This window comes from Sceloporus undulatus, chromosome 10 (assembly GCF_019175285.1).
Source record: "Sceloporus undulatus isolate JIND9_A2432 ecotype Alabama chromosome 10, SceUnd_v1.1, whole genome shotgun sequence".
NCBI lineage: Eukaryota > Metazoa > Chordata > Lepidosauria > Squamata > Phrynosomatidae > Sceloporus > Sceloporus undulatus.
In genome coordinates, this window is record NC_056531.1 from 14,119,925 (window position 1) to 14,140,633 (window position 20,709).

A 20,709-nucleotide genomic window follows, 5' to 3' on the forward strand; every position below is an offset into this window, starting at 1 on the left:
CCCCTGCAAAATAGGAATTACTTGGCAGCTTAAAGATTGCCTGGCAGCTTCAGAAGCTGAGCTCCGTTTGCTCAATGTTGTCTGTACCAGAGTTTGGAAAAGGCATTTGCTTGGCCCACAACTCCCAAAGCCTACAATGCCCAGAATCCCCCTGCCAGCTGGCTGGGGGGATCCTGGGAAATGTAGGCCACACTGGCTGGGGAGAATTGTGTGCGTTTGTAAACCAAAGAATAGTCCATTAAAAATGTGCAATACGCCACGTGGGAGTCTGGGAGTGGTAGGCCAAAAAATAGGCCATGAAAAAGATGAGCCATAGACTATGTTGTTTGGAGGATTATGGAAGTTGTAGGCCAAAGAATAAGCCATGACAAAGAAATGGGCCATGGTCTAGGTTGGTTGGAATATTCTAGGAACCGTAAGGCAAAAATGGATCTTTTCCAAACTCCAGTGACTGGCCATGGTTCTCCCAGCTCTACTAGGAGTTGATATAACTCAGATCCATTTATGAATCCATGCGTTCAAATAATGCCAATCTCTTGCATATTTGTAATTGTTTGACTGACCGAAGCCAAAGTGTGCTCAACAATGGCTCCTTTTCATCCTGGAGAGAAGTGCCCATTGGGGTCCCGCAGGGCTCTGTCCTGGGCCCAGTGCTACTCAACATCTTTATCCATGACTTGGAGGACAAAATTGGGGGCATACTTATCAAATTTGCAGATAACACCAAACTAGGGGGAGTAGCTAATACCCCAGAGGACAGGATCAAAATTCAAAATGACCTGAATAGACTAGAAAGCTGGGCCAAAGTTAACAAAATGAAATGCACAGATATAGGATGGGCGACACCTGGCTAAATGAAACTACGTGTGAAAGGGATCTAGGAGTCCAAGTAGACCATAAGTTGAATATGAGTCAACAGTGCGATGCGGCAGCTAACAAGGCCAATGCGATTTTAGGCTGCATCAATAGAAGTATAGTGTCTAGATTAAGGGAACTAATAGTGCCACTATATTCTGCTCTGGTCAGGCCCCACCTGGAATATTGTGTCCAGTTCTGGGCACCACAATTTAAAAAGGATGTTGAGAAACTGGAGCATGTCCAAAGGAGAGCGACTAAAATGGTGAAAGGTCTGGAAACCATGCCCTACGAGGAACGACTCAGGGAGCTGGGGATGTTTAGCTTGGAGAAGAGAAGGTTAAGAGGTGATATGATAGCCCTGTTTAAATATTTGAAAGGATGTCACATTGAGCAGGGAGCAAGCTTGTTTTCTGCTGCTCCAGAGACTAGGACCCGGAACAATGGATGCAAGCTACAGCAAAAGAGATTCCACCTCAAAATTAGGAGGAACTTCTTGACAGTGGAACACACTCCTTCCTCTGAGTGTAGTGGAATCTCCCTCCTTGGAGGTCTTTAAACAGAGGCTGGATGGACATCTGTCAATGGGGATGCTTTGATTTGGATTTCGTGCATGGCAGAATGGGGTTGGACTGGATGGCCCTTGTGGTCTCTTCCAACTCTATGATTCTATGATTCTATATTAAACGACACAATATATTGGATTTTGGCGAGACCGAGATGCAAATTACCTTTGCTTCCGCAACCTGGGGCTTACCCCACTAAATGTTGGGATTGTGATCCTTTTCATCTCGGGTGGCCAGCAGAACCTCAAAAAGGAGAAATGTCTTATGAATAACCCAAGTGAGCGTTCTGCTCCCTTGAATCCGTGGCACGCAATTTGGCATTACCGTGCGAGAACAGATGGGGCGCTCCCTTCTCGCTTTAATAAATCATCATGTAATATTCCTTTTCACGCCACATACCTACGATTAACTGGTGTTGTCGGCTCCCTGATTAACTTTGTTTATTTCTTAATTAGGTTGAGCATTGCCTGTCTTGTGGTTAAGAAATAATTGTTTGATTAATGCTCCGGCATTTGCATTTTCATTAAGATTCCCCAAATAAGTTTGGAGGCAATTAGTGGCGATGTGAGGCGCAGATTTGGAGAAACCGTCGAATTGCAATTTTTAAGCCCATTATGTAATAACTGATTGGTGATAATGGGGCATAGATACTAAATACATAGAGTAGTAGGGGCATCAGTGATGCGCAGCTCAGGTTTCCACAGGATGGTCTTCGAATGAGGATGCTTAAATATGGGCCCAAACAGACGGGCCAAAATAAAGCTGCTTCGGGTCACTTTGGAGGTATGCTGTTTAAATGGCACACACATCCTAAGCGGCCAGAAGTTGCGCTAAAGCTGTGCTCCGGTCCTTAGGCCTGGAGCATGGCTTTGGCGTGGCTTTCGGCCTCTTAGGACGCATGCAGCATTTGAACAGCATACCTCCAAAGTGACCCAAAGCAGCTTTATTTTGGCCTCTCTGATTTACACTCTTTAAATATCTCAAGGGCTGCCATAGAGAGAAAGGCGTAACTTTGTTCTCTGCTGCTCCAGAAGGGAGGACCAGGCCTAATGGTTTTAAGTTACCGGCGAGTAGATTCCATAGAATTTCGATGGAACATCAGAAGGGACTTCTTGAAGGTTAGCCCAGTTTGGCAGAGGAACCAATGATGCATTGCGGTCTCTTTCTCTGAATGTCTTCAAGAGGGGCCCTTTCCAACGTTACGATGCCACAGTTCCATAGTGTAAACTTTGCATAGAATAAACCTCAAGTTGCAAAGATTCTCATTCACCCAGGATTCTTCTTGGTAGGGTCGCCCAGCTCTTGAGAAACACATTTTTCAACCTTTATATATATATATATTTGTAGCTTTTTGTGGGGGTTTGGGGCTCTGTGTCCGTGTTCTGGAAGGGTTTATTTGTGACACTTCGCCATCATCTGTGGCTGGCATCTTGAGAGATATTTGTGCATGCCCTTCTCATTCCTGCCCTCTTTTGGGGTGTGCCTGTTTTTCTCTGACGTGCCGAAGGTGGCTCATTCGTCTCCTCTCCCTGCGGAGGGAAGCCATGGCTACTGCGAAACCCACACTCCCCCTCAAAAGTAATAATAGACCAGAGTTATGTACTGCGAGGAATGTCCTGGCTGTGAAATATGATCTTCCCTGCCCAATAAAAAAAGCCAGGCGAGGCGTGATGAGTGATTACCTTATTAAACGGCATCCAGTGGTGGCTGTGGGTTATTGCCAGTCATTATCAATGAGATCTGTATTGATCAGCTGAAAGCCACGTAAAACCGGGCTGCCATGATGGAGGCTGGGGAGGATGGTGAGAGAGGAGCAGGAAGAGGAAGAGGAAGAGTTGAGAGGGCTGCGCCAGGTCAACCGCAGGGATGCTCCACTTGGACAGAAACAAATTAATTGATTCTTCTGGGCCGGGCATTGGAGCAGCGATTGGTCACAAGGCGATCCATGTGCCTTTGGAGAGACGGTCCCTCTGGACGAGGAAGGCCAAAGGCAACAGGAGCCCTTGAGGACACGTGAAGACTTTTTCGACCTGGCAACAGTTGGGGCACATCAGGCTGAAACCTTAGGGACCAATAAGGCTAACCCTAAAGCAGAGTCTCACGGTGGCTCAGATAGACCATTTTGCCAGAAACGGAGATCACCCTGGCCCCCGTGTGGACCACATTTGCTCCCAAACAAACCCCAATGCTCACTTTCCCCTCTGCGGTTCAGCCAAAATGGCACCGGTAAGTCATGCCGCCTCACTTCTGGCTGCAATTTTGGCAGGGTTGTGGAGGAAACAAACGGTATACGGAGACTGTCTTGGGTGGCTGGGGGTATTTTCAGATGTTTGCGCATGTCTGAGAGGCTTTGGGTGTAATTCTGGGGTGATTTTAGTCTCATAATTAAGCCAAACAAGGTCCTCAAAATGTTCCATTTGCATGATGGGCAGCATCGGGGCATCTCTGAGGATGGCACGCTCTCGGTCTGCCTTTGCCTCCTTATCAATCACAAATGCCTGCAACAAATATTCTGTATGCCCCCTCGGTCCTGTTGGAGAGGCAGGATATAAATACATTATTATTATTATTATTATTATTATTATTATTATTATTATTATTATTATTATTATTATTCTCTGTTAACCATTTCCTAGTTGACAATTAGGTTTCTTCATTGGGAAGACTGTCTTCCAGTATTCAAGAGTCCCAAAGTGTTCAGAAGGATTTTCCTATGCGGAGGTACATGTGGCTTTTTAGGTGCCAAAGCCCACCTTGTCTATACAGAAAATGTTGTCTGTGCCCCAGGAATTTGTGTGTGCGCGCAAAAAGCCAAGTGTTTATCTGCACCGAAAGATCCTCTAAAACATCCCGGGGAGCTTGTCAAATACAGGGAGAATACTGCACACAAATACTGTATTTGTTTTCTCCCAAAGTGGGGAGAAAACGACAGTAGTCATTTGTCCTTACAGGTTACTGATCCGTAACCGCTCCATGTTCCGTTAGACTATGTAGTGATGTTCATGTGGTAGTGATGTCCTTGCAATTATGGATTCGTAACCAAGAGTTAGAGATTCATAACTGCTCCATGTTCAGTAGCAATGTAGCAATGTTTATGTTGTTGTGATCTCCTTGCAGTTACGGATTCGTAACCAAGAATTATGGATTCATACCTGCTCCATGTTCAGTAAGACTATGTAGCAATGTTTATGTTGCTGTGATCTCCTTGCAGTTACGGATTTGTAACCGAGAGTTAGGGATCCGTACCTGCTCTGTGTTCAGTAAGCCTATGTAGGGATGATCATATGTCCCTCCCAAGCCCACCTTCACAGGACGGAGGAGGTCTGTTCTGCTGGTGACCAGGGTGAATGGTCCAGTCTCCAGCCATTGGTGAATGAGTCTGCAACAAGGAATTGCGATGGACTCCTGGGAAGGTCATTCTTCTTGCACATCAATTGGCAGCTACCCAGACCAACTTTGCTTGATGCAGCTGCCGGCTAAGGTGGGCTTTGGGGGTCCGACCAGGAGACATTACGTAGCGATGCATTCAGAACTAAGCAGTTGGTGCAGAATATCAGTGCACCTCCATAGCTCTACACAGGATGAAGCTCGGACAAAGGGCGAGAGAGGCATCATTGCTGCCATGCTTCCTTCTCCTGCTGCATGTAAGCTGCGATCCGTTATATCGTATCGATTAAGCGCCTGAGAGCTGAGAAGAAACAATTGGAAGCTTTTAGGATTAATAAAAACATACCGTGCACTAGGGCCATCATTTCTCTCTCCTCCTCCTCTCACCAGGGTTGCCTTCCCTCTCTTTAAGGAGCACATTGATTTTTTGTAACCATGTGTTATGGATGAAGCTGAGGGACTCTGCACAGATAGATGCAAGCGAGTGTGCTTACAAAAATGAGGAGATCTGCATCTCAGCCTGAAAGACAAGATGGACTTTGACTATTTGGAGGAAACTCTCACCCGGTGGGCCTCGGTTTTGACTCAGAACAAGGTGTATGTACAGCGCTGTGCAAATCAGCACTATATAAATAAAACATAATAATAACAACAACAACAACAACAACAACAACAATAATAATAATAATAATAATAATAATAAGGTGGCACTCACCTGGACTCCAGAACCCCAGCAGACCAAATAAGAAACTTTCTTTCTTACTTCCTTGAGCAGAGAAGTTGAAACCTCTTCATGGGCTACAAATCCCAGGATTTCTTAAAGGAAAGCCATGGCACTTTGAGTGGAGAGCTTATATGCCAACGTCTTTTTTATTGGGATGTTTTATCTTGCATTTGAAACTTTGTATGATGCTTCAATAATTTGAAGTGATGATTTTAAGTGTGGGTTTGTTTGTTTTTTAATTATTCTATTTTAATTATTTTTTAGTGACTCTTTCTGGAACTACACTGGTCCCCCGGGTTACGAAATACCCAGGTTACGAAATTTTCGGGATACGAATAAATCCCATAGGGATTTATTGTTTCGGCTTACGAAGGTTTTTTCGGGTTACAAAAAAAAATTTGCGCTGTTTCAAATGGAGCCGCGGCGCAGCCGCGGCTTTTTCTCCATTAGCGCCTATGGGCTATTCGGCTTACGAAGTATCCCGGGTTACGAAAGCGGCGGCGGAACGAATTAATTTCGTAACCCGGGGTACCAGTGTATATCTATATTTATATATAAATATAGATAGAGATGCGTGCTGAAAACAGACACTGGGCATCTTTGCAATTCTCATTCCTGTGCATGCCAGTCCATTATTATTATTATTATTATTATTATTGATTGCACAATCAGATTTGATAACTCTATTAATCAATATCAGAAATATTTCCAAATTTATCACTAGATTACCTTTACAATCCGTAAACTCATAAAATGTAATTTAAATACTTTAATTAAATACTTTAAGACAAACAAATCAGTAACATAACATACGAACACGCAACATATAATCCTCAAATATCACTTCCTCTCTTTTCTGTTAATTCTTATATTTGAGGTTATTGACTTTTAAATGCGCTTAATATTATTAGCATAGGTTTAACGGTGCATTAGGTTATATATCCTTATTTACACTATTTACACGTGGCTGTACATCTATCCATATTTTGACGCATGCATCTATAACTTTATTCTCTATTAATCCTGAAAATTTAGCCCTTGGAATTATTTCTGTTTGAAGTCTTATATCTGCATTATTGTCTTTATATCTTTTCTAACTGTCTCGTCTTGTCTTTAATTTTAACAATATGATATATGCAATAATAATGAGGTGTGTCTTTATTTTTACAATGAATTCTAATAAGTTGACATAATAATAATAATAATAATAATAATTTATTATTTATATTTTTCCCACCTCTCCCTGGGGATCGAGGTGGGATTTTAACAGAGATAAAATACAATAAAATAATGATAACTAAACTAAATCCCCTAACCCTCCCCACCTTAAATTAATAAAATTCATAGTTAAAAGTCTGTTTGGTTGCAATCAAATGGAGTGGACCATCTAAAGCAGAAGGGAGATCCATCCTAGGGATCAAGTCTCATGCAAGTCCACTTATGAAGACGCAACTCGCACACAGGATCCTGTGTTAATTTTGCAGTGCGGATGCCTTTGCCACTCTCACCTACCCGAGTGCCATCTCTCACCTTATGGGGCTCACAGGGGCATTACTAGTGGCGTGAGAGGGGTGAGGATCGCACCAGGTTAACGCCCACTGGGGTGATCACTTCTCATCATCTCGGCCCTATATCACTGCCCATTGCCACCAGCCAGGGCACCTCTGCAAAAGGGGAGAGGATGCCCCCCTTGTAGAGCATTGGCATCGTCTCCCTACCCTCCCACAAAGGGAAGGCAGGGCAGTTTGCCACCTACCCACCTGCCTAGGTCTTTCTGGGTTTGGCCAGGCAGGCAGGCAGGCAGGGGAGGTAGCCCATTTACCCATTCAACTCCCCGGGTATTTCCGGGTGTGGACAGGAAAATCCACTCCTGCCGCCTCCTCACAGCAGGTGACGCCAACTCTAGTGGTGCCACTGGGGGCTTGTAAACAGGGAGGGGTGTGTGTGTGTGTGTGTGTGTGTGTGTGTATGTATATATGTATATATATGTATATATGTATGTATATATATATATGCCTCCAACTTGGGAGGAAGGCAGTGGGTGTAAATCAGCACAGGATGGCATGGTAGTTATGGCAACCCCAGGTGAACAGCTGTCTTTCCCACACAGCTTGTGTTTTTTTTAACCAAATGGTTCCTTGGTAATCTTGGGTGTGCACAGTGCATTGTTGCCTTTGCAGTCTTCAGCCGAAGTTCTATCAAAGCAGATGCCAGCCAACCATCTCTGGAAGGAAAGCCTCCGCCAGACCTTGGCACCGGCTCTCCTTCGACAGTTCAAAGAGCCAGATCCTTCATCCCTTCCTCAGGATGGGGTCTCCTTTGGCAGCCCCCCTTCTGGGTCTCTGAAGGAGAAGGGTCTTTCCTGGCCATGGCTGGCAACACATGCCTTCCTTTGACTGGAGTCACCAGGGGTCCAACCTGGCATTGCCCAACTAGAGCTAAGCAAGGGCGAGCAAGACGGTCAGTGGTTTGGAAACCAACGGCCATAATGAGGACTGACTTAGGCAGCTGGGGATGTTTAGCTGGGAGAAGAGAAGATGGAGGCTCATCTACACTGCAGAAATGTTGCAGCTTGATACTGCTTTAACTGCTGTGGCTCTATGCGACGGCATCTTGGGACTTGTCCTTTGGTGGGGCACCAGGGCTCTCTGCCTGAGAAGGCGAAATGGCTCACCAGACTTCAAACCCCCAGAATTGCATGGCATTGAGCCATGGCAGTCAAAGCAATGTCAAACCACATCATTTCCACAGTGCAGATGCAGCTGTCTGATGGCCATCTTTAAACCTCTGAAGGGATGCCGTGCAGGAGATGGCACCCGCTTGTCTGGCCTTGCTCCAGAGAGCAGAACATGAACCAGTGGACTCAACGGACAGGAAAAGAGATTCTACCTAAACCGTTGGAAAGATCTTCTTGATTGTAAGACTCCGGGGGTTTTTACACAGAGGTTGAACACCCACTTCTCAGGAGAGTATGAGCTGTGTATCCCTATTTGGCCAGACTAGATGACCCTTGGAGGTTCCTTCCAATTTTATGATTCTCCTTGGATTTCCTGAAAAAGATGAGAAGACCAGAAGAAAACCCCAAAGGGACTTTTTTGTGAAAGGGAAGGGAACCCCTTCTCCTCGATGCCGGCCAACATTCCCTGCACTCTTTTCCCCTTTAAGCGTTTAATCCTCTTGCTTCTGGCATTAATCTTCCAGGTTCCTCTGGTTTTGATCCCTCCTTTGCTCAAACAATAGCAGTCAATATGGGCAAAGGCAACAACCATCACCCTAATGATTGGGTTGGTCTGAAATGTCCTCCAGTTTCCCCTACATACAAACAGCAAGGCCTACATCGGGATTCACACTCATGGCCCTTGAAGTTGGTTACCACTGCAACCGCCATGGCCCCCTCCTATAGAATTCTGGGATTTGTAGTTTAGCAGCCTGTGGATCACTACTAGAGAACACAAGTTCACGGGACAAGAGTTCTCTGGCCGAGAAGTCTACGGATCTATTCCAACTATAACTCCCAGGATTGCATGGCACCAAGGGCCATACGTTATTCTCATTCTCAAGTGCGTTTCCTTTTAATTCAGGGATCTATTGAAACAAGATGTTCCCTTCTGTCCTCTGCCTTCTTTTAAATTGTTTTTAAAGGGTTGTGTTGGACTATGACTCTGGAGACCTGGGTTCAATTCCCGGCTCGGCCATAACAACCACTGGGTGACCTTGGGCAAGTCACACTCTCTCAGCCTCAGGGGAAGCAAGGGCAACCCCTCTCTGAGCAAACCTTGCCAGGAAAACCCTGGGATAGGTTCATCTCAGGGTGGCGCAGGCTGGAAATGACGTGAAGGCACAATGACAACAAATTTGGTGTGAGGCTGTTGTTGCACTTGCTTTTCAACCAGCGGTTCCCAAACAGTGTCCTTCCAGCTGTTTTGGACTGCAGCTCCCAGAATCCCAGACCATCGTCCAAGATGGAGGAGGCTTCTGGAAGATGAAGTTCCAAAACACCTGGAGGACCCGAGTTTGGGAATCGCTGTTAGAATCGGTTGTAAATTGCCTTGGGCAGAGACAGCATGGCATAATGGTGTGCGCCTTGGACTATGACTCTGGAGAGGAGGGTTCGAATCCCCGTTCAGCCATGAAACCGATTGGGTGACCTGGGCCAAGTCACACTCTCTCAGCCTCTCAGCCTCAGGGGAAGCCAATGGACAGGTTTCTGGGGGCAAAGCTTGCCAAGAAAACCCAGTGATAGGGTCACCATAAGTCAGAAACGCCTTGAAGGTACACAAGTTGCCTGGGATCCTGGGCTGGGAGAATGATCAATCAGTCAATCAATCAACTGATCAATCAATTGCCAAACCTTGACACAGAGGCCCTGCCCCTTGACATGGGACTTGGCAACCCCCCTCCCCGCCTTGCCAGGAGCCATGCCATGGCTGGCCTGCTCCTCTCCCAGGATGCCCGCTTTGGCTTTTGCTGCCCCCGGTGCCCAGTGTGCCCTTGGGCCTGTCCCTTGCCGCTGCTGCCACTGCTCTCCATCTCTTCTTTGCCCGCAGGAGTGAGATGAGCCTCCTTGGCCAAGGGCTCTTGGGAGCTTAATTAATTAATGTCGGTTAAGGAGGCCGGAAGGTCCCTGGGTGACACTTTGCCAAAGGGCAAATGGTGAGAGCATTACAGGGCCGGGTAATCCTGCCCGGTCTGGGTAGACAGGTGTCTCTGGGGATCCGATTAAAAGCGGATCCCATTTGCAGAAGGGAGGTTAGGTGGCCGGTCAATTAAATGGAATCGGATGAGATGGAAATGGCCAGGGCCAAGTTCAGCCCAAAGACGGCTCTCCCAGCGGGCACCGGCCTCGCCTTGGCTGCCAGCCACGCTCTTGAAACGTGCCTCCAGATACGGAGGGGAAGGCTAGGTGCAAATAGTCACGACCAGGCTGAAAAACAAGTGTCCTGACAGTTGGGAAACCTAACAGATGGGTGAGAATTTGACACAAGTTTCTCCCAGCATTCGAATATTGCAGGAGAAATATTCTGGAAAGAAAAGTTTGTGGGCTTCGATCCTCCCTTGTCATTGCGACTATTGAAATGGAGTGCCAACATCATAGTTATGCCCATCTGACTATCTGAAAGACTATTGTCCCTCCTTAAGTCTTCAGATCCTCTGAAAAGGGCTTTTTCCTAGATGTCTGTTTGGTGAGGACGAAGGGCCTTTTTGGTGGCTGCTCCCAGCCTTTGGAATTTCCTTCCGCTGGCACCAAGGCTGGCCCCCTCCCTGGGCTGCCCTTGCATATATCAAATCGAATTTCAGTCATTCTGTGTTGGCATTTCTTGGATTGGATAGTTTATGAATCTTTAGGTCTGACTGCTTTATTATTTGTTTTTAAAAAAGAACACCACCCCAGATAGGTTTGTTCTTTGAGTCCACGCTAGAAAATCCAATGCAATTGTCCTGGCACAGAATCATCTAATAGAGAGGGACGGGGCCTCAAGGAGCATCTAGTTCAACCCTTGCCATGCAGGAATGCCACCATTGAAGCCCTCCCGAAACATAGCCATCCAACTTCTGCTGAAAGACCTCCAAAGATGGAGGGTCCACCAAAGAGGTCTATTCCACTGTCAAACCGTTCTTTACAGTCCAGACATTCTTCCTCATGTCAAGGTGGCATCTCTTTTCTTGCCATTTGAATCCTTGGCTCTGTGTCCTAGACTCTGGAGCAGCAGAAAAGAAACTTGCTCGGTCTTCTTCCCTTTGATATCCTTTCAGATTATTTAAAGTTCATACTATGGGAGCACCTCTCCATCTTTGCTTCTCCAAGCCAACTGTGCCCAGGGAGGCACGGTGCCGAGAGAACGTTGGTCGGCCGCCGTGGCCATGACTGCAAGTAATGACCCTCTAATAGGGGCACCGGCTCCTTGGAAAGCAGATGCCCATTTTGGAACAAATGATTTGCCACCTTACTGGCATAGAAGCTGACATTTGCCATGGTGGCTCTCAGTCCCTTCTTAGGCCTCTTTCTCTTGAAACCAGACTTGGGCGGCTGTTCAGACAGAAGGCGTGAGCTCCATAATGGTCATACTGGGGAAAGTCCCTTCTTTCAGACTGCACGTAAAAGTGGACAGTTATGACAACCCTTGTGGCCAACTGCAGTGGATTTTCAACAGGGGTCTCTGGGATGTGGAAGTGATCCCATGGGTAGTCACGGTTCTATTTTCATCTTTGGACATTCTGCTTAGTTTCTTCCCTGCCTTTTCGTCTGGCGAATGTTGCAGACTTGATCATCTCCCCCAGTGGTTATTATAAATTACTTTTATTTTATGCATTAAAAAAAAGCTTTGGAGATTTTAGTTGGCATTAATTCTGTGTTTTACAGCCTGACTTTGCAGGCACCGGGACTGGCCTTTTTGTTCTTTAAATGCACACACACACACACACACACACACACAGACACAGTTTCTCAAGATGCTGAATGCGCTCCTTTCACCTATTTGGTAAGCATGGCCAAAGTGGTCTAGGACCATGACTTCCCTCAAACAGGACATCATAGTTCTGTTGATGGAGCCCAAATTGCATTGGCGATTTTTGCTGCTGTATCACCCTGTCGGCTCCTGTTTAGCTTGTGGTCTACCAAGACCCTGAGATTCTTTTCAGAAGTCATCTAACAAGGCGCTCTTACTCTACATACTCCCCTTCTAGAGAGAACCCCTTGGTCATAGGACTCCTGCCAAGGACTGATGCAAATATTCTTTATTCCACCTTCCCCTCCATATTGAACTGTAAGCTCTCAGGGGAGGGACCTTTCCAGGTTTGCCTCTTCCCCTGATGATCAGGATGCACAAAACCACCAAGCAGGTTGCAACCGTGGTTCAACATGGCCTTCCCTTCCCACCTTTGAGACCGTGGCTTTTTTTCTTTACAGTTGCCGTTTGCACTTTGGGGCCAATTGGTCAGCAGCAGATCAGTCCCTGGCATTCCTCTTGGTGGGTTGTGCAAAAGAACCCTCAGACGGAGCCAGTTGGCAGCATCTCCCTGGGCAAAGGGGCAAAGATGGCACTCAAGGAGTTAAGCAGTAGGCAGTGCTAGAGGCCTGCGAATCGCACATTTGCTCAGTGGTGGAGCTACGGCAGCAGCAGCAGCTACAGAGGGAGGGAGAGAGCGCCAGCCAGATAGAGATGTTAAGTAAGGAAGCCCGGAAAACAACCTCCCAGCAGTTTGGAACCGCATTTTCAGGCCAGGCTTCCTCACCTTCCTTGGCTGGGTTGGGGAGCCAAGGCTGAAGAGCATGGGCATCATTTGGGAAGGCGAGGAGCCTCTGGATCCTCACGAGGAAGAAGAAACCGGTCTGTGGCTGCAATGAATGAGAGGGACCCTGCAGTGTGACTGGGGTTTTCAGTGTTGCTGTCCAGCCCAGAGCCCTTGGGCATCAAGAGGTGCTGCATCTGATGGAGGGCACTGCCTGCTGACAGCCTCCTCTCCATCTGCCAGACCACCAAGGCAGAGCTTTCTGGATCCAGGCGCAAACAGATACAATCCAGGATGGCGTAAGTTGGATGGAAACACTGATGCAGAGCTCGGTGCCTCTCCTTTTCCCATCCTCGAACCCGAGGGAGCCTGGCGGAGATGCCCCAATGGACACTCTCCGGTGGAAGAGACGGCTCGGGGCCAACCTCAGGAAGGCTACGGGGGCAACCAGGTAAGAAGGGCTAGCTGGGGAGGAGGGCTGGCAGCCTTGCACCAGGCCCCAGAAGGCTGACTCCAATGGCCTTTGACCCTTGGATGCTTTTGGAGAAAAGTGGAGGAGATGGGGGACTCACCGGGGGCCCAGGACTGGCAGAGAAAGTTTCATGCCAGATCTCATCGCAGTTGCATTTCTCCCTCCAGTCTTGCCTTGAGGCTTGTGACATTTTTAATATGAAATTATTGGTGGGGGTCAATACAGGGAACAGATCTGTCTCTTTCTTTTTCGTGCCCACCCTTTTGGTAGATGGTACGAAAGGAGACCAAGATGGAAAAGCTGTAAGAGTCTTCTTTCATCCTCTGGCAGCTCCTGGAAAGTAAAAATGATGGGATCTTGAAGTGTGGGTGCCCTAAAATTGGGGATAGTTTTGTGGGCAAGGTGATGAAGGAAATTGTCCATGAACGCATACAGATTCCCATTGCAAGGACTGGCTTGTGACTTGGGATAAGGAGAACCATTGCACTCTCTGTGCTGGGGATGATGGGAACGCAAGAGCGCCTTTCAGGTGAACTTTTGCAATGCCGCCCCTACGCAGGGAACTTACCAGAAGGTTCATCATCTCTGGGTATGTTCAAGGTGTGCTCATGGTAACCCAGCACAGATGCACAACTCCATCATGACCTTTAAGCCGGGATCATGAAGGTGAACATTGTGGTTCGTGTGGTTGTCAGGATCTGTTTACAGGTGAGATGGAGATGTTCCAACGGGTTTATAACAGAAGGTGAGATTTATTCAGCGATCCCAAGAGGTCTGTCTTAAACTCCTGGGAAAGTGTATCAACAAGCCATGGGCGAGAATATATCTAGATGAGCAGAAAGGGAAGTTAGGGAAATATTTAAAACACACACACACACAACCACCAATAAGTCAAAGATTGGGTTTGTTTCAGGCGAGATTGGGCAAAAGTTGCCCATTGGGCACACAGGGAAGATTCAAGCTGGGGCATGCCCAGAGAGGGGAAAGGTACCCCGTGAGATACTTGCATGGGCCTTGGATGCCAAATGAATGCCAGGTTTTTTCCCTCCACTGGACCTGAGTGCTCCCCTCCCCGCTTTGCAGTTTGTTCCGACACAATCCCAATTTTGCCTGTAGCACATTGAGCTAGTGAGACGGTGGCCGTCTGCTGCCACCGTTGGGTCCCCTTGCCCCGCTGCCTGCTTCCTGGTGCTCAGATGCAAAGAGGAAAGTTGTCTGGGGCACGCTTTCCAAATCTGGGGCCATACTTTTGAGCATCAAGCCCCAACGCCCCACCGTGCAACCAGGGACGTAGCTAGGATTTTAGGAAGGGGGAGTCCAGACTAAGTGCCACCATTATAATGGGGCTTGGGTGCGGCGGCGCAGCAGCACACACCATTCATTTTTCTAATGGAAGGGGGGGTGATCCGACCCCAAGAACCCCCCCTTGGCTATGTCCCTGGTGCAACACCGTGCCAGGCGTCGAAGAGCAAGTTGATGGGAGCCAACATGGAAAGAGCTCTTGCTTTGGAAAAAACCCCCAGGGTTCTCCGTCGAGGATATGGATACACAAAGTGGGCACCTAAAGGGCAAGAGGGGACTTTGGTAAGCCAGCCAAGCTCCAGGAGGCATAGAAAGAGGCATGTCCTCAAGGTCACTTGGAACTGGAGAAATGGGAGTGGGAGAAATGGGAAGGGAGCCAGAGTGGAAGAGGGGACTTGCGTGGTCTCATGGCTGTGAAGTTTTGTGGACCTGGGTGTTGGGCAGCCTTGGGTCCTCCTGCCCTTCTTATGTACCCAAGCTTGCTGTGGGATTTTGGATGGTGGTGGCTTGGTCATCAGTGGGGGACAACGGACATTCATGGGCATTCAACAGTGTTGATTCCTCCTGACATGTTAGATCAGAAGATTCCACTTTTCCTCCTTGCAGTGAGACATTTTGTTAACAGCGGCAAGATGGTCTCTGTTTTTGAGGCTGAGATTTGGATAGCTTCTTGGCATTTGGAATCCCAGTTGGTCTTCCTTTCCCGTTGCTTCACTCCTTTTTCATCCCAGACTGCCTTGGTCTGTTGGTTTGCTTCCCAAAGAATCGCCTCTCATAATCTCGGTACTACTTATCTATCCCAAAACCACATCTGATTTGCTGATGAGGATAGGAACGTACAAAGTCTTTGCATCTCCTGGTGTGGAGCTGATCCTGAGACGAAATGAGGCAAGAGCTCAGGAGAGTGGAAGCTCCCAGAAAGGATGCTTTGGGTCCAAACTGCTGGTCCAGCTTGAAAGGAGGCATCTCAGCAAAGCAAGAGTGGTGCCTAAGAGTTGGGGCAACCCTTGCGACCCACAGCGGGAAGAGGCTCACGAAAAGATGAACACTTATATGAGGGACCAATAATAATGTGAGATTGCAACTCCCAGCAGCCTGGACCAACATAGTCAATGGCTAGGAATGCTGGAAGCTGTGGCTCAACAACATCTGGAGGGCCACATGTTTCCCATCCATGATGTAGCTACTACCCATAATAACTCAGTTTTGAGCACGACTAACAGAAGAGTGCCTTTGAGAGTTGGAGGTGGAGTTAAGCAACTTTAAAAATCATGGTCTGGAAGTCTCTGGCTGTAACCCCGTTGGCGTCTTACCCGCGTGTAAAGAGTTGGGCATTCTTGTTCAATGCACAACGTCTGCATTCAGTGCATGGTTGTGGAAGAGGCATTGGCATATGCAGTGCCATTGCACTTGGCACATTTGCACAGGCAGCTGTGAGTGGCACAGTGTAGATGCACCCTTAGTTGTGTATTCCCCCATGACCTGGCTGGGACGATGGGAGTTGTAGTCCTACAGCATTCAAAACCGCATGTACCAAGAAGTCCGGTCCTCCCAAAGGTGCAGAGTAGGGATGCAAATCTTTGGTTATTTAATCCTCGCTTGCAAAGACAAAATGATTATCGTAGGGTTTTTTTTTCCTGCAATGCAGGAGAAAAGTTATTTTCCTCTGCCATATTCTCCCCCTGTTCAACCATCCTGAAGTTTTGGGGAGAAGTTATTCTGAAGGATAAAACTCATGGTTGTTTTCATCTGTTTGTTCAAAAACTCTCTTTTCTGTGCAGAAAACAGGAATCAGTGTTCTCTGCTCCCAAAACCCATGTTTTGGATGTTTATTTAATTTTCTCCTTTTTTTGCACAAGTAAAAACATGGTTTTCCCCGACAGAATAGTTCATCTGCGATACCTTGGGATGTCAGCTCCCAGGAGAAAATTGTTATCGATTGCTCCCTGGCTTATTATTTTTCCCAGCGTTTTCCAACCTGGGAATGAATCAATATGAATAGTCTTTGCGTCACTATTATGGAGTGCCTCGGATGGGGATTGGATTTTGGAGGAGATCTGCTCTTGTCACCCAGTGTATCTGGGAGTCACAGGGAACCTTGGAGAGCAGCTGTCGGCTGGGAGGGAACCTGGCCGCTTATCATTCTGTGATGGATTCCAATTTCCAGAGTGAATAATCCATGGAGGCCACATGCCTCTTTCCAGCTGGCTTTGGCTCAGGAGCTGGCAAATGCGCAACAGTAGGAGGCCCTTCACGCTCCTCTCTTTCCCCCTCCACTTCTAGTTAATTTTGGAAAGTGCATCCCTTCCTGCCAGTGGAGAAAAAAGATGCTCAAACGTGGCACTAAATTACACGGTTCTTTCAGGTCCATGTGATCAATAATAATGATAATAATAATAGTTGTCTGCCATTTTGGAATTACGGCGACCTGAAGGCGACCTTATCATAGGGTTTTCTTGGCAAAACTTGTTCCGAGGGCATTGGCCTGTGCCTTCCTCTGAGGCTGAGAGAGTGTGACTTGCCCAAGATCGACCAATGGATTTCAGGGCCAAGCAAGGATCCAAGCTCTGGCTTCCAGAGCCATAGTTGAACGCTCAAGCACTACACCAGGCTGCGCCATTGCAGTGCAAAACCACACTGGCATCTATCTAGGCCAGGAGTAGGGAAAGGGCCGCCTGTGGGTCCCACAAGTTCCCAAGAACCCCGTTTTAGAGTATCCCACACCCAAAGACCCCCTCTTTTTTCCTTTAAAAAAGAAACACCCACTAAATTTGGGGTTCTCAGAACTGTCACAAAATAGGGTTGTCTGGGCAGAAGGACTGTGAAAATTGGCCAATTCTAGGCAGACTCCCCCAAACGGGATGCAATGCCAGGGAGCTTCCAGTCATGCCAGGAGGGACAGTGTGGCCCACAGGCGTGTGTGGCCTTTTCTGTCTTCTCTGGAGCAGCCCACCTTGGATTTAGGTGGCTGAAGCCACGGCTGGAAACTGGGAGCAGCATGCAAACCAGGCGCCTGCAATACAGCTGGCTTCTCTCGCCTTCTTGCAAGAGTCTGGTTCCCACCAGTCTGGGTAACTGGTTCCATATGGGCTCCGCATATGGTCTGGGGAGACGGTCCCTCTTTGTGTCTGTCCGAAAGCTGGGGTCAATTAAGGCCCACATCCTGGGAGGAAGCAAGACGGAGACAGCGCTCCCCAGGCGTCTTCCCCATCCACTTTTTATCTCTTTTCTTCTCGTTCCAAGCATGTCTTGGGAAAGCGTGCCATTTTTCGAGGGTAGCCGGCATTTCGAGACTGGTTCTGCCCAAAACTTGCACGTGGTATTTTTGCACAGAAAACAACACCTTCAGGGCTTGAGATTGGATGTTGAAGACTTAAGGCACCTCCAGGCTGGTTTGGTTCGGCTGAGCCATTTTGATATTGTGTCTCTGAGCATGTGCAGAGCGGCTGCCGATCATTCAGTAGCAGCAAGGCTGTCTGGCTTTTCTTGAGCTGCCGAAAACTGCTTTTCTGTCCTTTGAAAGGTACATTTTAAATTATTTTAATATTGTGAATAGCTGGATTCAACTATTGACTTAGGGCAGGGGCTCCCAAGCTTGGGTTCTCCATTTGTTTTTGACTTCACATCCCAGAAGCCCCAGCCAACTTGACCAACAGTCAGGAATTATGGGAGCTGAAGTCCAGGACATTTGGAGGAGCAAAGGTTGGGAACCACTGAGCATGGATTTCCTAGGGTTTGCTTAGGCAAGGAGTTCTCAGAGGTGATTTTGCCAATTCCTTCCTCTGTAATAGAGTCGACAGCACCTGGGGTTTGTTGGCAGTGTCCCATACAAACACTAACCAGGGCTGACCCTGCTTAGCTTCCAAGATCGGATGGGATCTTATGCCTTACTGCATTCAGTGAATAGGGAGAGGAGGGAATCTCCCCAGGGACTTCCATTTAGTGGACCCGGCAACTCTTCCAAGACGCAATGGCATGCCCATCGCACAAGAGGGATGATTTTGCTGGCTCAGCAAACTCACAAAACTGTCCGAACAAAACAAGGGAGATGAAAATAAATAGATTAAATGCATGGCTGCTGACATCCAATGTGTCGCTGGCAGGACAAAAGCACAGAGGCTGGGTATGAGCTGCACATTTCATGAGCTTCTGAGGCAGCTCAATAGTTTTTAAGGCACCAAGATCTCAGAGGTTGTAGACTGCAGGGCGGCCGTGAAAACTGGCAGCTCCAAACCTTATGTCTGAAACACCATTATTGTAACTATTGGTATTATTATTATTATTATTATTATTATTATTATTATTATTATTATTTTATCATCATCATTATTATTTTATATCCCACCTTCCCCCAAAACTGGGACTTGGGGCATCTTTCCAAATTTTAAATTAAATACAGACAAAAAGTGATTTGTTCAAATACAACTGAATGAAGGATGGTGGGAATGAGAGAAAGTCTTCCCCTAAGGGTCTGAAGACTCCAGATGAAACTGAATTCCCAGGCTCTGGCTTCTTTCATGCCAAGGGTATAGCTTTTGCCCCAGGCCTCATCCAGTAGCCTTAAGTCCATTTTGCAAGCCTGAGGTTTGCCCTCTGGAGACCAGGGTAACTGGTTCCATATGGGCTCTGCATATGGTCTGGGGAGCCCTGGAAAACCCACTGGGTGACCTTGGGCAAGTCGCACTCTCTCAGCCTCAGAGCAGGGCAGCAGCTGGCAGATCTCATCCAGATAAAGCTTGCCAAGAAAACCCTAGGAGAGGGCTGCTTTGAGTCGGAGTTGACTTGGCAGCACATCACAAGAAGAAAAATGAAGAATCAGACCCCCTCCCACTCTCTTGCAGACCATTCGGAGATCTACCCTCAATCCAGTTATACCATCTTCTCCCTGCCCTGGCCTCTACAACAGTGCCACGGATTCAAAATGGGACACAGGGACAGTAAGGTACCGGCAACACATGGAACTTATGAACTGAGGCACTTCTGTTGGAGCTGTAACACTCCCTTCCTCTGGCCATTTCATTCTGCGTGGATATCACCTTGCAAGGGGAAGAATGTGGCTTTTCTGAAGCACCTTGGGGAGATGTTATTACACCCTGAAACTGGCACCCCTTGAAGTAACTCAAGACCTTGCTTTCTGGGGCCCCAGGGGGCCAGCTGAGCGGATGAATGAAGCAAGCAAGGAAAAGGTTTCCCTCTGCCCTTCTCTGGTGCTTTGTTCTCAAAGGTCCTGGATGGGGCCTCCTTTGCCTACCCAAACCTTGGCGAATGTTGCCCCAGGATTGCCGGTGCCAAGGCCTTTTCTTTTTATTTGTGTCGAAAATAGCAGCCTCTTAGGTGGAACCAGTCATGCCCAGGGAAGGAAATATATTTGGGTAAGTTGGAGATCCTTGAAAGTATTTTGCATATCTTTTCTTGTATATATTATTTTGTGTCTATTTGGGGGTCTTTGAGGAGGTAGGTCTTCTCTTCCTCCCACCGCAACATCCCAAGCCACCACCTCAGGAATCACTGGTGTGCTGTTATAGCTATAGTTCCTGTAGCCAGACATAGAGCAATAACATGTTCTGCTGCAACTTTTGGAGGATCCCAGTGGAGGATGTCTTCAGTCTGCATCCGACTTTGGCAATATAGCCAGGCATTTTTCTCTGATCTCCTCTGCTTTCCACCACTTATATCATGGCCATGGCAGAAACCATTGCAGCAAAATGGTGGCTGGTGTTCTGTTCTTGAGATTTGCATGCGCAAGTCACAATACCAATGCAGGACAAATTATTTGTCGTAGTGCACCTGATGCATTCTGATATGGCAGCTAGGGGTGCGTAGGGTCAGCCATGTGGCATGTATGGCTTTTATTTTCTGCATACCACAATGGAATTGGCACTCAATGCAGTTGCCTCTGTCTGTCTAATGAATTCTATGATTCCATAGGATTCAGTGAGTTGATTCTCTTCCTCTCAGATTCTTCACAGTCAGGGTATGACAACCATACATAGACATTGGAAAGATGATGGCAAGCACACTCCGGTATTGAAGTTGGAGCCAATAGCAGGATACAAACTCATTGTCCTGAGGGAGCTCATGGATGGATCCATGGCAGGAGAGAGAGATGAGGCCTTCATCTCTCGCTTGTGGACTTTTCCCCATCTCTGGAGGCGTCAGGCTGACCACCGTAG

The 20,709-nt window shown here is 47.5% G+C and overlaps 2 protein-coding genes across 2 annotated transcripts in view; one reads left to right on the forward strand and one right to left on the reverse strand.

The window, feature by feature from the left end:
* HECTD4 (HECT domain E3 ubiquitin protein ligase 4) overlaps positions 1-20,709 on the reverse strand; it is a 426,162-nt gene that overhangs the window by 272,803 nt on the left and 132,650 nt on the right. The window lies entirely within an intron of this gene.
* WSCD2 (WSC domain containing 2) overlaps positions 12,654-20,709 on the forward strand; it is a 42,130-nt gene continuing 34,074 nt past the window's right edge. The window contains exon 1 of the mRNA XM_042441413.1: positions 12,654-13,213. The gene's annotated coding sequence lies outside the window, so the exon portion shown is untranslated. The remainder of the gene's footprint in view (positions 13,214-20,709) is intronic.